Source organism: Coptis chinensis, chromosome 1 (assembly GCF_015680905.1).
Source record: "Coptis chinensis isolate HL-2020 chromosome 1, ASM1568090v1, whole genome shotgun sequence".
Lineage (NCBI taxonomy): Eukaryota > Viridiplantae > Streptophyta > Magnoliopsida > Ranunculales > Ranunculaceae > Coptis > Coptis chinensis.
In genome coordinates this window covers 34222718-34234385 of record NC_141456.1, presented here as the reverse complement: position 1 = coordinate 34234385, position 11668 = coordinate 34222718, and the positions used below count along the sequence as shown (strand labels likewise).

At 35.1% G+C, this 11668-nt stretch overlaps 1 long non-coding RNA gene across 1 annotated transcript; it reads right to left on the bottom strand.

Annotated features, from left to right (window-relative positions):
* Positions 1 to 4456: 4456 nt before the first annotated feature.
* On the bottom strand, positions 4457 to 9247 carry LOC147523616 (uncharacterized). Its single transcript, XR_015196727.1, has 6 exons — positions 8893 to 9247; positions 8749 to 8801; positions 7336 to 7413; positions 6021 to 6082; positions 5311 to 5446; positions 4457 to 4509 (listed from the first exon to the last, which is right to left on the bottom strand). It is a non-coding gene; the product is annotated as an uncharacterized LOC147523616 (long non-coding RNA).
* Positions 9248 to 11668: the final 2421 nt, after the last annotated feature.

The window sequence follows — 11668 nt, the reverse complement described above, 5'->3', positions numbered from 1 at the left end:
CTTCTGAAACTGGCATGCTAAAAGAATATGGAAGATGGAAGCCGTTAAATACCCTCATACCATATATCTGCATGTACATACAAAAAAATTTCAAATATGATCGTGTGTTCACAGAGTGGCGACATATATAATCTTAGAATAAATGTTACGTGGTTTTAGAGGTGGAACTTGGAAGTGTGGAACACAATTAGATGATACTTTGTAAGTTTATAAAAGTAAAAAAATGCAATTGTCCATCATAAGTTCTAAGTTGAATTGAAGTCCTGACGACATGGTAAACATAGGCACGAAGAATAATTGTTTCCTCTAAATTTGACGAAAAAATATAATAATTGCCCCCTCCGTTCCATAGACATAAAATAATAATAATAGTAGTAATAATAATAAAACTTCTACTAAATAAGCAATTTGTAAGGTGTGACTTTCCTTAACTACAACAGACACCCTAAAGGGTCATTGACTATAATTAAAATGCAAATGACGTGAATACTAATCATTAATATTTTCCTAATGTTCACAATTTGACCAGTGTTACAATGAATTTTTTCCCCCACCTTCTAAATATACATGCTAAAATGGCAATATGCATATGCAAGGTACATCCTTGAATGACACCCAAATCGTACATCGGTGAAGGCACAAAACCAATAAGACCCTTCGCATCACTCCCCAACATGCCCATCCGGTGCATCCCGTGAGACTTGAACACTACAATTACTATATTGGTAAAGACCGACTTACTACATACTATCACTTGTAGAGGCTCCGGTCAATTGCTTTTCCTTGATGAAGTGCACTCCTTTTTGGATGATATATGTCATATATCATCTATTTTTATCTCTATATATCGGATGATATATAACAGATATCATCCAAAAGGGTGCTAGATTGCAAGCTCTAAAACTTGGGGTGCCGATGCATCACAACAAAGTATTGAAAAGGGTCGTGATACGCTCGACAATCAAACAATTGTCAATGAGCTAAATGGAAAAAGCTTCAAATGTTTGTTGGAGAGTTGGTGTCATCCTAGCCTTTTGTTGGAGATTCAAAATTTTCAAGTCATTTATGTTTTGTACAGTTGTCTTTTGTCCTAGGGATCTTGTTCAAAGATGCTCATCTTTTGGGCTGAATTGGCTAGACTGCATATTGAGGTTATGTAATGGTGTGATCCCTATGTCGGTCGGGGGCAAGTTTCAGACTTTCAAGAGAGTCCGTAATGCTTTGTATAACTCTTTTGCCATATAGTAATGAATGGGTCTCTTTTTGAAAGCAAAAATGCACTTTTAAGCAGAGACAAACATTTCATTGGAAAGGTTAAAACCGCAATGTGAAAAACTGAAATTTTAGTGTAGTTTGGTGTACCAAGCCATTAGATCGACCGATGCGTGATAAACACAAGTTGGATCCAAACCAACGCCTTGTTTACTCTCGTATATATCAATCAATCATCAGTTCATCACATGAGAAGTATTTTCCAAGCAAAATGTAAAATCCTTCTATTCTCGCCAAGAAATTTCAAGTACTACATGCTACTATGCCCAAAAGTAAAAATACAACCAAAGCAAAGAGACTATTTTACTGCACCAAAAGTGAATACGGATATGAAGTTAAGGATGATACTGCGGTAGCTTTTCACATGTCGGCAGTACCACTTTCCTCTGAACCTTGTCTCAGTGGTGAGCCCAACGACAAGTAATGGAACCATTCACCTCCTTGACATTTGTAAAAATAATAAAATTATAACGCTTTCCGCCAAGGAGTTGGCTTTCATGTATTGCTCAGTAGCACTTGAGACTGCACAATGGAAGCTCGACTTGGAATCTCGATATACATATGGATTGGTGCGGGAAGAACCAAAGACATTTTTCACTTAAGAGGTGGGTAAATCGAAAGTCCAAACCAAATACCTCGTCAATTTTGTAAAAGAATGTAATGTGTATATAGTTTAGAGATGGGGATAGGCATATCATGTCTCAATTTTGATCCCACGAGAATGAAGCCCGGAGGGATTTTCACCGCAAGGCTTCGAGCTAAGTACTTGGTAAGCCAACATCTTTCGAGAATGTAACGACCGGCCCCAAAGAGGGACGAATGACCCATCTAATAGTATTTGGTGGAAGTGTCCATGCATTGGCAGACCTTCTCTGTCGTGAGAAAAATATTGATGGCATAAACAAAGGGCTGTAGATGCCCAACAATAATTTTAACACGATTAAAATTTTCAATAGGCCTCAGACTGTGCTAACTCATCTCGCTTAAGCTTCTTTAGCTTATCTTTCGCTTCTTCCTATTCGAATCTTGACCCGGTATTTTCCTAATAGCCTCGGCCGAAAAACCCCAGCTTAATCATTTGTTCACTTAGAATTCTAGAGGTTGTCACTTAAGGAAATATAGGGAAATACAAATTATAGAAGATGTTATACATAAATAATAGACAAACCTCGGACTCCTTAGTCGCCTTCGCTACTTGCACTCTACATCTTTGAGCTGACCTCTTTTGCCTTTTTCAGCTGTTGCTCCACTTGATAAAGCTTTTCTTTATGCTCTGCTCACCCAATAACCAAAAAAATAGAGAAGCTTAATGGGAAACCAACAGGTTCATCTAAAAAATTCAAAGGATGACAAAAAAGGTTAAAAATTGTTACTTGTAGGTGGAGGAGGAGGCAACCCATTTGGGAATTCAATCAAACTTGTCGATGCATCTTTTGCCCGACCTCGTTGACGTCTTGTAAGAGACATTTCCTTTTTAAGCCTCAACTGATGAATAAATATAATCCTTTTGTAAAACGCGTCGATATAAGTTCTTCCACAAGATCCTTATTCTCAGATTGTCTTTTCGACCTTGACTTCTTACCATCTCTTAAAACCTTCCTTTGATGCTTATCCTCACCATCTGCATAATTGAAGTCACAATCGAAGTAACCTTAAGACTCTTGAGTTTCTCAAGATAGCGAATCTCCTCATCATTAACACCATCATCAAATTGTTCATCTAACACACGATTGGGGACACGCCGCTCTTCTGAGCAGGCTCCGACTTGTCTGTTTTCTTCCCATTTTGCACCGCCATCTCCAAGCATCTTGTTTTTCAAGACCCCTTCTTCCCGAGACTAAAGCTTCCTCCAGAGAAATCCTTCCATAGGACTCCTTGCAAACCGGATTAATTGGTTTTGAAGTGTTATCAATGTCCATTGTATCCTGAACCCGAAAATATTCAAGCAAAAGATTTGCTAAGATTTATAGATCTTTTTCTTCATAATGTAATAAAAAATTATTGAAGATAAATTATATTGCGTGAAACTTTCGGCATTTGGCATATAAAAGGCCGTGTTCCTCAGCTGTCTAATAAATTGGGATTAATATAGGTAATGCCAATATCCATAAAGAAATTAGACAGGGGACCCATTCAACCTACTCGGAATGGCCATAAAATTTGAAAACTATTACAACATGGCTAGGATCTCAACGTTTCTGGCACATAGCAATGCAATCGTAATCATTATATAGATACCTTAAAAAGTCAAAAGAAATTTTCAATCGAAAGATGCACTGCAACTGATTTAACTTCCAAGGAAATTGTTGCTGTCCAATCCATAGCAATTGTTCAGGTCATCGACAATGCACATATGTACATAATCAGTGATCCATCTGAGAGAGAAAAAGAAAGGCATGTTTTTGATGTAGTGAGCGGCTCCAAAGCAGTAGTCTGTTCCAGCAAAAACTTTGTATTCTTTATTCACTTATTCTTTGTAGGAACATATCCGTGGAATCAAAATAGATTTCACCTTCAATATAAGCTGCCACACATGTGGTATAATGGTGTCTAACTTGAGAATTTTCATTCTGAACTAATGGAATGAACGATCTGAAAATACACCTATATCTGATGCATCTGCAATCCCTCCAGCGTATTAACTATCCATCATATAAATAATTAATACAAACCGGACAGTTCACATAGTAATGAAACAAATAACTGCACAGTTTGAAGTTTAAACACAGGACACAGGAAGAACGTACTCACCGTCTCCATCATTGTCAAATAAATAGAAGAATTCCCGAAACTCTGAGGAAAAAAAATAACTTAATGAAGCAGCGATAGATGGAGATATAAAGATCAGTCAAAGAAGAAATCGGTAATGGAGAGATTAGGGAGGTCAGAAGGGTTGGGAGATTTTGGGTTTCATGGTGGGGGTATACAAAAACCTCCAAAACGCGACACTCATCTAGTCGATAGCAAGTAAGGATTCATTGTGTAAATATGCTTCCAAATCCAATTAACAGAAAATAAAAGAGGAGATAGCTTGTCGGGGCACCTCTGCAAGTGTTTGGGATGGTGTCAGCTTCCGAGGCAGGTGATAAAAAGTCACTTTCTTCGGGCCCCTTGAATCTTTGGGAACCGTGGGAATTACTTTCGCCCGAGTGACTATTGGTTGTCCGAGAAAGGGAATGTTCTTTGGAAAGCTTGTATTCCTCCCAGGGTCCCTTCAAGAACTACTTGCGCTTGGTTCTAAAAAGTTTGGGATCATGGTCAGTAAAGTTCTAACTAAAGAAGGAGCTGAAGTTGATGAAATAGAATTGATTAGAGATGGTGATCATCTTATTCTTGTTAGTGATAGTTGGGCCTATGAACCAATCCAAACTATATGTAAAATTTAAATGAGATTCAATATTTCAATGTATATAAATGAAATTTTCTTCAATGTATAGCACTGGGCTATTCCCAACATGTAAAGGAGATTCAATGTATATATGCTGAAATTTTCTTTGATATAATTGATCTATGTAAGACTGCAATGTGTTTTTTTATTATTATGTAGATAATTTATAACAGAATCATCGAGCTTTTAGAGCCCAAGGGAAGTTTGGGATGAACTGGGCTAATTCCCTAGTCCAACTTCACAATTTTTCTTCCTCTTCAAATTAAAGTTTGACCTCTGTGTTAGAAACATAGAATAATAAAAAAAATTTAGAAACAATTCATAGAAGCTCAAATAATACAACAAAGAATCTAGAAGGCCGATTCGGACCAACCAACTAATAAAAATCTTATTTTGTTTTTATTATTAGGAGATCGTTTTGAGCTGCTTCCACCTTATTCAACCCGCCCAATTTCAATCTCAAGTCGCAGGCAGGACACAAGCAACACTCACGGAAACCTTAATTTTTCTATATATGCATGTGAAAGGGGAGGGCAATAAACAACATTTTAACACTTCTTACAGAAATTGTCCGTTGGGATTATAATCATTATAGTTGGACAGTCACGTATTGATTGGTATCCAACCTACTTAATATGTTCATTACCTACCACATATAAACATGTAGAATTTGTTGTTTCTGGCAAATATGTGGACTATTGTATGCTCCTCGCAATATTCAAGGCCGTAGTCGTAAACATTGACATTTCACCCAGGTTCCTCGGGTACCTAGAATTGAATCAGATACTGCATAATCAATTAATCATAGTTGGTCTTAGGGATATGATTTACTTGCTATCAATGTAAGGTTTTAGTTTGTTCAGTCTACATTCTGGCATCCATTTAGTGCCGTAAAAAACATATCATACTAAGTGTAAAGTGTTTATGTTTAACATTTCGTTTCGTACTTGATAGTTTCCTAAACTATAACCTCAAGAGTGAAGACTATCAGGAGCTCAGGGCTTAGCTTCACAATTAGAAACCTTCACAGCTTGACTGATTCCCTGAACCATATATTCATAGAGTACACATTACACTTATCTATTTTGAACATCTTTCAGACTCTATTTACTTAAGTACCCACTGTAGCCTGCTCGCTTATTTCATATGTAGCAATGACATTAATTCCATAGTGTTACATTAAATACCCTAGCAAGGCCATGATGCTCTTACAGTAGTGCTATATCTTTTCAAGTAAACATGATTGACAATTTGAGGAATGCATCTATTGTTGTTTGCTGATATATAATACAAAAGTCAAATGGTATTTGTATCTAAGTAGGTTCTTCTCCTTAATAGAAAAAAATCGACATGAACATACCTATACTTATTCGTTTAGAAAAAAACAAAAGATGTCGCATGAAAGAATTTCCACTTCGAAGCCTGGAAATGAAGAGAACAATTTAGGCAATCAATTATAGTACTATAAGGTGATCTAAAGATGTGCACAATGTAAAAATTGTATTCCACCATATTAAGTTAATACATAAATGCATATCACATTAAGTATATATGGTGAACTTGATTAAGTATATATGGTGAACTTGATGGTGAATGTAAATTTGTTGCAGATTCTCTCTGGATGAAGAGGAGTGTCTTTTCTGACATTAAACGCCTAAAGCGTGTAACAAACTCTCATGTAGAACTTCTTTGGTCATGTACATTCTTGTTCTCGGAGTTCCTACTAAAGTCCTAAACTCTCTTTGTGAAGCTAAATTCACAGAGTCACAAGCTCAATCAATAAATCTTTTGAAATTTTGCCATATATGTCTAGTGTTAAATCTTTTAGAGTTTAGACAGAAAAAGGGAAAGAATCTTAGCAATTGTAGTAACCTAGTTAATGCAATTTAATATGCTACATTTATTGACAACAACTAACTTGTGATGCAAATCAAGATAAAACCGATTGGTAAGCCTTCTTCACTTTGCTCCACAGTGTGAATCACCTTCTTGTTTAGTTCTAGAGATCGGGGCTACATAACATGTCTTCTTCGATTCTAACAAAAATAACTTTGGTTGCCCTTGACGGAGAATCCTTTCAACTGGATGAAGCTGTAGCAAAAACGTCTGAAGCCATTCTCCGAGCTTCTTAGATGAAAATCCTAGTTGCAATGAATTTCCGTTTAAGGTGGTAACCGCCAAAATCGCCAAAGTTATCGAAAATCGCAAAAAGCACGTGGAAGCAAGGTATTTGAAGGAGTTGAAGAGGAGCTTAAAAGGTACGATGCTGAGTTTGTTAAGAATGAAGGTCAGTTCATGGAGGTGCTAAAGGCAGCAACGCACGGGGACTAAGTGATTTGGTAAGCCTGATTGGCAGGCTATAGGAGACACTATTGATGGCATGAAGAGTAGGGAGGAACTTTGCGAATATTTCCGCACTGTCCATGGCATAAATCTGGAGGAGGATGAGGAAATACAGGAGGTGGATGCTTTAGCAATCGATTTGAGCATGCTTTAGTTTTGATATCCCTAATGTATGGGGCAAAAATCAAGAAGGCAGACAACAACAATCATATTCCATGGCCAGAAAAAATAATTTTCAAGTAAGAAATAAGAAGTGAATGGCCAAATCAAATAGAAAACTTGAATGAAGGTGTATATAAATTTAAGTTTAGATTATAGAATTAGATATATACCTTTGGGGATGACCATGATGGATCACATTCACATTCAATTCACATATATAGGCCTTTCTGCATCCACCTCCAAAAATCCTGAAAAAAAAATAATAAAAAATAAAAAATCATTGATCTGATGGGAATTCATAACTTTGCCAATAGTTTGGAAGTACTTGACAATTTCCTGAAACATGTACTCTGCTAACACCATTTTATCTCATTGTTATCTAACCAATACTTATGGCTTGTCCTTGAGATATTATTTGAAATGACATTTAAAAGAGCTTTTTATCTTTGTAATTGATTACTATAAATACTATGCTACTTTCCTGGAGCTTGGTTTCATTCAAATTCCTTTCAATCAAAACAAAATTTAAAAGCACCAAGTCAAACATAGAAAGAAGTAATAGTAAGTAATAGTATCAGGTTCAACTGTCAGTAGCAGTAGTGGTAAGTAATATATATAGTTTATAATCCCTTCATTTCTTAACATGCAGCCTACAAATTCCCTGCCAATTTGTCTAACTACATCCCTTGCATTAAAATTGACGAACAAAAGACAATTAGTCATGACTAACACAATGTAGTAATTAACAATGATATTAACCTAAAAGAATTCATACTCCCATTTAATCACCTTTCAGCTAAAAAAGAACAATCTATATACTTATAAAAATCCCCCGAAAACAATCAATCGTGTAAAACAATGAATTTGTTGTTAAAACAGAATATTCAGTGCTTAAAATATATATGTAATCAAATAAAATGATAAAGACAACTACAGTACACCACCATAGATTTTTGTAAAGAAGAAATTGTTCCATTATGGAGTTAAAATTTTCTTGTAATTCTAATTGAAATTTTCAATTATTGTCATCTACAGTAAATGCTAGTTCAAATCAATTAACCCACACCTAAAAGATTACAAGAAACATGAAAAATTAAATACAACTCCATAATGATAAAAGAAAGAAGACAGACCATTACATCTTTGCAAGTAATGTGAAATCCAAAGTGAATGACACTACACAATACACACCCTCATCCTTATCACCCTTACTTTCCGTGACTTACTCCTTCTCCCCTCTTCCACTCTCAATGTGCTATTGTTTTTGTGCATTACAAAATTCATATTACTTAAAAATTAGAGGTCACATGGTGAACTTTCACAAATGAAACTCAATAAGGTTGGGTCTTGATTCTTGAACAATGCTTTTATAAGTGTTATAACTTCAAAGTGCATCACAGCTTGTTCACTGTCTTAACAAAACTAAAATAGATGCAAATGAAGCATGATCATCCCAAGTAGTCCAAAGTAACTAAACAATCAAGAGTACACATAGAAGCAAATGAATGAAAATTTATTTTTAATATTTTTTTTTAGAATTAACTTAAGGGTTTTTCGGAACTTTGGAATAGAGAAGAACGCACCTTGATGGATCACCTCCCCCTGTGCCGCCACACGAATCTCCATAAAGACACTACTGTTTTGTCCATCAACCCATCAGAAAAAATCATTCAAATTTTGGAATTATACCACGGACAATAAAATGGAAAAGAGAAAACCATGCATACCGGAAGTGAAGAGAATTAGGAATTGCTGAAGCATGCATAGCAAGAAAGTGTTTTCTTGTGAGTCTTATTAACTGCCTCAATTCTTTAAGACTTTAACTGACCTAGAGTCCATACGGCCGCACCAAGAAATTATTGGAGAAAACAAATGTTTCAATTGCCTTTACGTGCTTCTGTCTTTGTGGTGTAAAATTTGAAACAATTTTCTCTCTCAAAGACTCTGAATCAGTGAAGCAAATATACATACACTGAAAAGGTTACCGAAAAGAAAAAATAGTAAAGGCCTTCACCTTTCAGAAACCTTATATATAGTTTACATTGAATCTTAAGTAATTGTTTTGTTATGCTTTGGTATTCACGAAAATTATCCATTGTGCTATTAAATTCAAGAAATCATGTCAATGTGCATAAATAATAGGACTCACATTTCCCGAGTGTTTTGCAAGTCCAATTGGCTGTCCTTCTCTAAGCTTAAATGTAGCAATAGACACCCTCACTTTGAGTCTTCACCGGCCTCGACCATAAATAATAGACAAATCTTTCATTGCTGCATCTAAACCTTAAGAATCCTGCGGCTTCTCCAATCCCACAGTTCACTACAATTTTCTCCACTTTAGGAACCTATATATACACAAAATTCAACAAAACAATCTTCAACGACCAATGCCACAAAACAACTAAAGTGTGAAAATTTACAAAAAAGAAGGAAAAGGGTGTCTTACCTCGAGCATATTAGTGTAAGCATAATATGATAGAAGGAAAAGGGTGTCTTTAAGCAAGGGGACAATTTTTTCCAAGTAAGTAGTCTTGAGGCGTTGAACCTTTTCGCTCAGATTTTTCCAAACGGTCAATCACCTATTCTTTCATCTCCAATTTCAACACGATTTCCAACACCAAGTTCAAGAAACCAATGTGGGTTTTCAGTAAAAGCTTCAAATATTGTTCTAGAGAGCCAAACAATATGCAATAGTCCCAGATACTTTTATCAGGCATACCCAACATATCTATATAGCACAATCAAATGCCAGATCAATTGCATAAAAAGGATTTTTTTAGAACTTAGATATAGGCCTAAATTGATGTTAGGCCTAAAGTATTTGTATCTCAAGACGCCACACTTAATATGATAGAAAAAATCGATTGTTCAAAGAATTAAAAGAATTCTAAATGGCCAAAGAACAGACCATAGGACGACTCGAAGCGATTCGGCATAGATGATCGACATTGTCAAAATACATAAAACCTTTTGAATATGTATTGAACAAATCATTTTTCGTATGATTAGCGGAAGAGAAGAGGGGGAGCCGTAAAGTGTGGAAGAGAGACGGTTGGTATGTTGAAAGAACTCAGTATTAATGGTAGTTAAGTGGGTATTAATGGTATTTAAGTGGGTATTAATCGCAAGGCAACACCGCGTACATGTCAATATAGGCGTGGATTTGGTTTTTGCCCTGAATTTACATAAAACTCCTTTGTCTGTGTGTTGTAATTGAAGGGTATAAATAGAAATAAAAAATTAAATGACGAAATAGTCCTTTTTAAAGACATTGAATAATATTTTTTTGTATTTAATTAGGGGTATTAGGTGGTAGAAAAAAGGCTGGTCTAATTTAAAAGGCCAGGTTAATTATGGTATATTTTACTAATAGAGATATTTGTGACCAGACAACTCACTCCTTGGTTGATTCTAGTATCTTTTAAAAAGACATATATCCCATTGTTTCTATGCACATCCTAAATTGTGGGCGGCGAACTTTAATTACTTCTTTTCTTATCTTCCTTTAACAACTTTATCACAAGGTATGTCTTTTATACCCAACAGAATACATTGTGTAGGAAACTTCAACATAAGATTAGAATACATATGTCCGTGGATATATTCCTTTATGTGGAGATACGAGACCGAGACCCAATCTCCTCCACCTTGTTCATCTATGAAGAAAAAAAACCTCAACCAACACTTCGCAAAATTCGAACTTGCAACCTCTCCAAAGAGAAAAATAGTACATAATAACCAATTGAACTAGAAACTCTCATTACCCAATTTTGATCCCATGAATATAATACATCAATTTAATCCACATGAATAAAGTTCAAACCCAACACATTTGAAGTTGGAGTAAAAAACTATGAAATAGTTAAACTCAATCCAAGATTGTGGATATCATGAACTTGATCACACATTTCATTATTTTCATAGAATCAAACCAAAAGCACCTAGTTTACTCTTCTTTGATACTCAAATACCCAATTAAAATCTTATACATACCCACTTGAACATTGTACCAACTTAGATCTCATGAATACCTCAATCTAAACCACATGAATTTAGGTAAAACCTAATATTTTTCATTAGTTCAATTGATCCAAACCAAAATAATGCAATTTAAACTACATGAATACGTACATAATAAGTGGAGTAAGAAGTATTGAGAAAGAAGATGAGATGGTTTAAGGGGCCGTTTGCTTTTTTTAGCCTCTGAATGCTGAATGCTAAATGACCCACTTTCTGAATGCTGAACTCTAAAAAACATGTTTGTTTTATGTCAAAATGACCTGACTCTAAATGCTGAATATAAATCATTTGGACAATTTCACCCCTTGTTATCTATTTTAAATACAAACTTGATTATTTATGAAAACAAAATATCATATATTTTTTTAATAGAGCGCTTGTATATATACTAGAATTATTTTTTATTATTTTTTTGATAAAAGAATTATTTATTAATTAGTATAGTATTGAGTTACAAATTATAGTAATTGCTCATGATTTTTT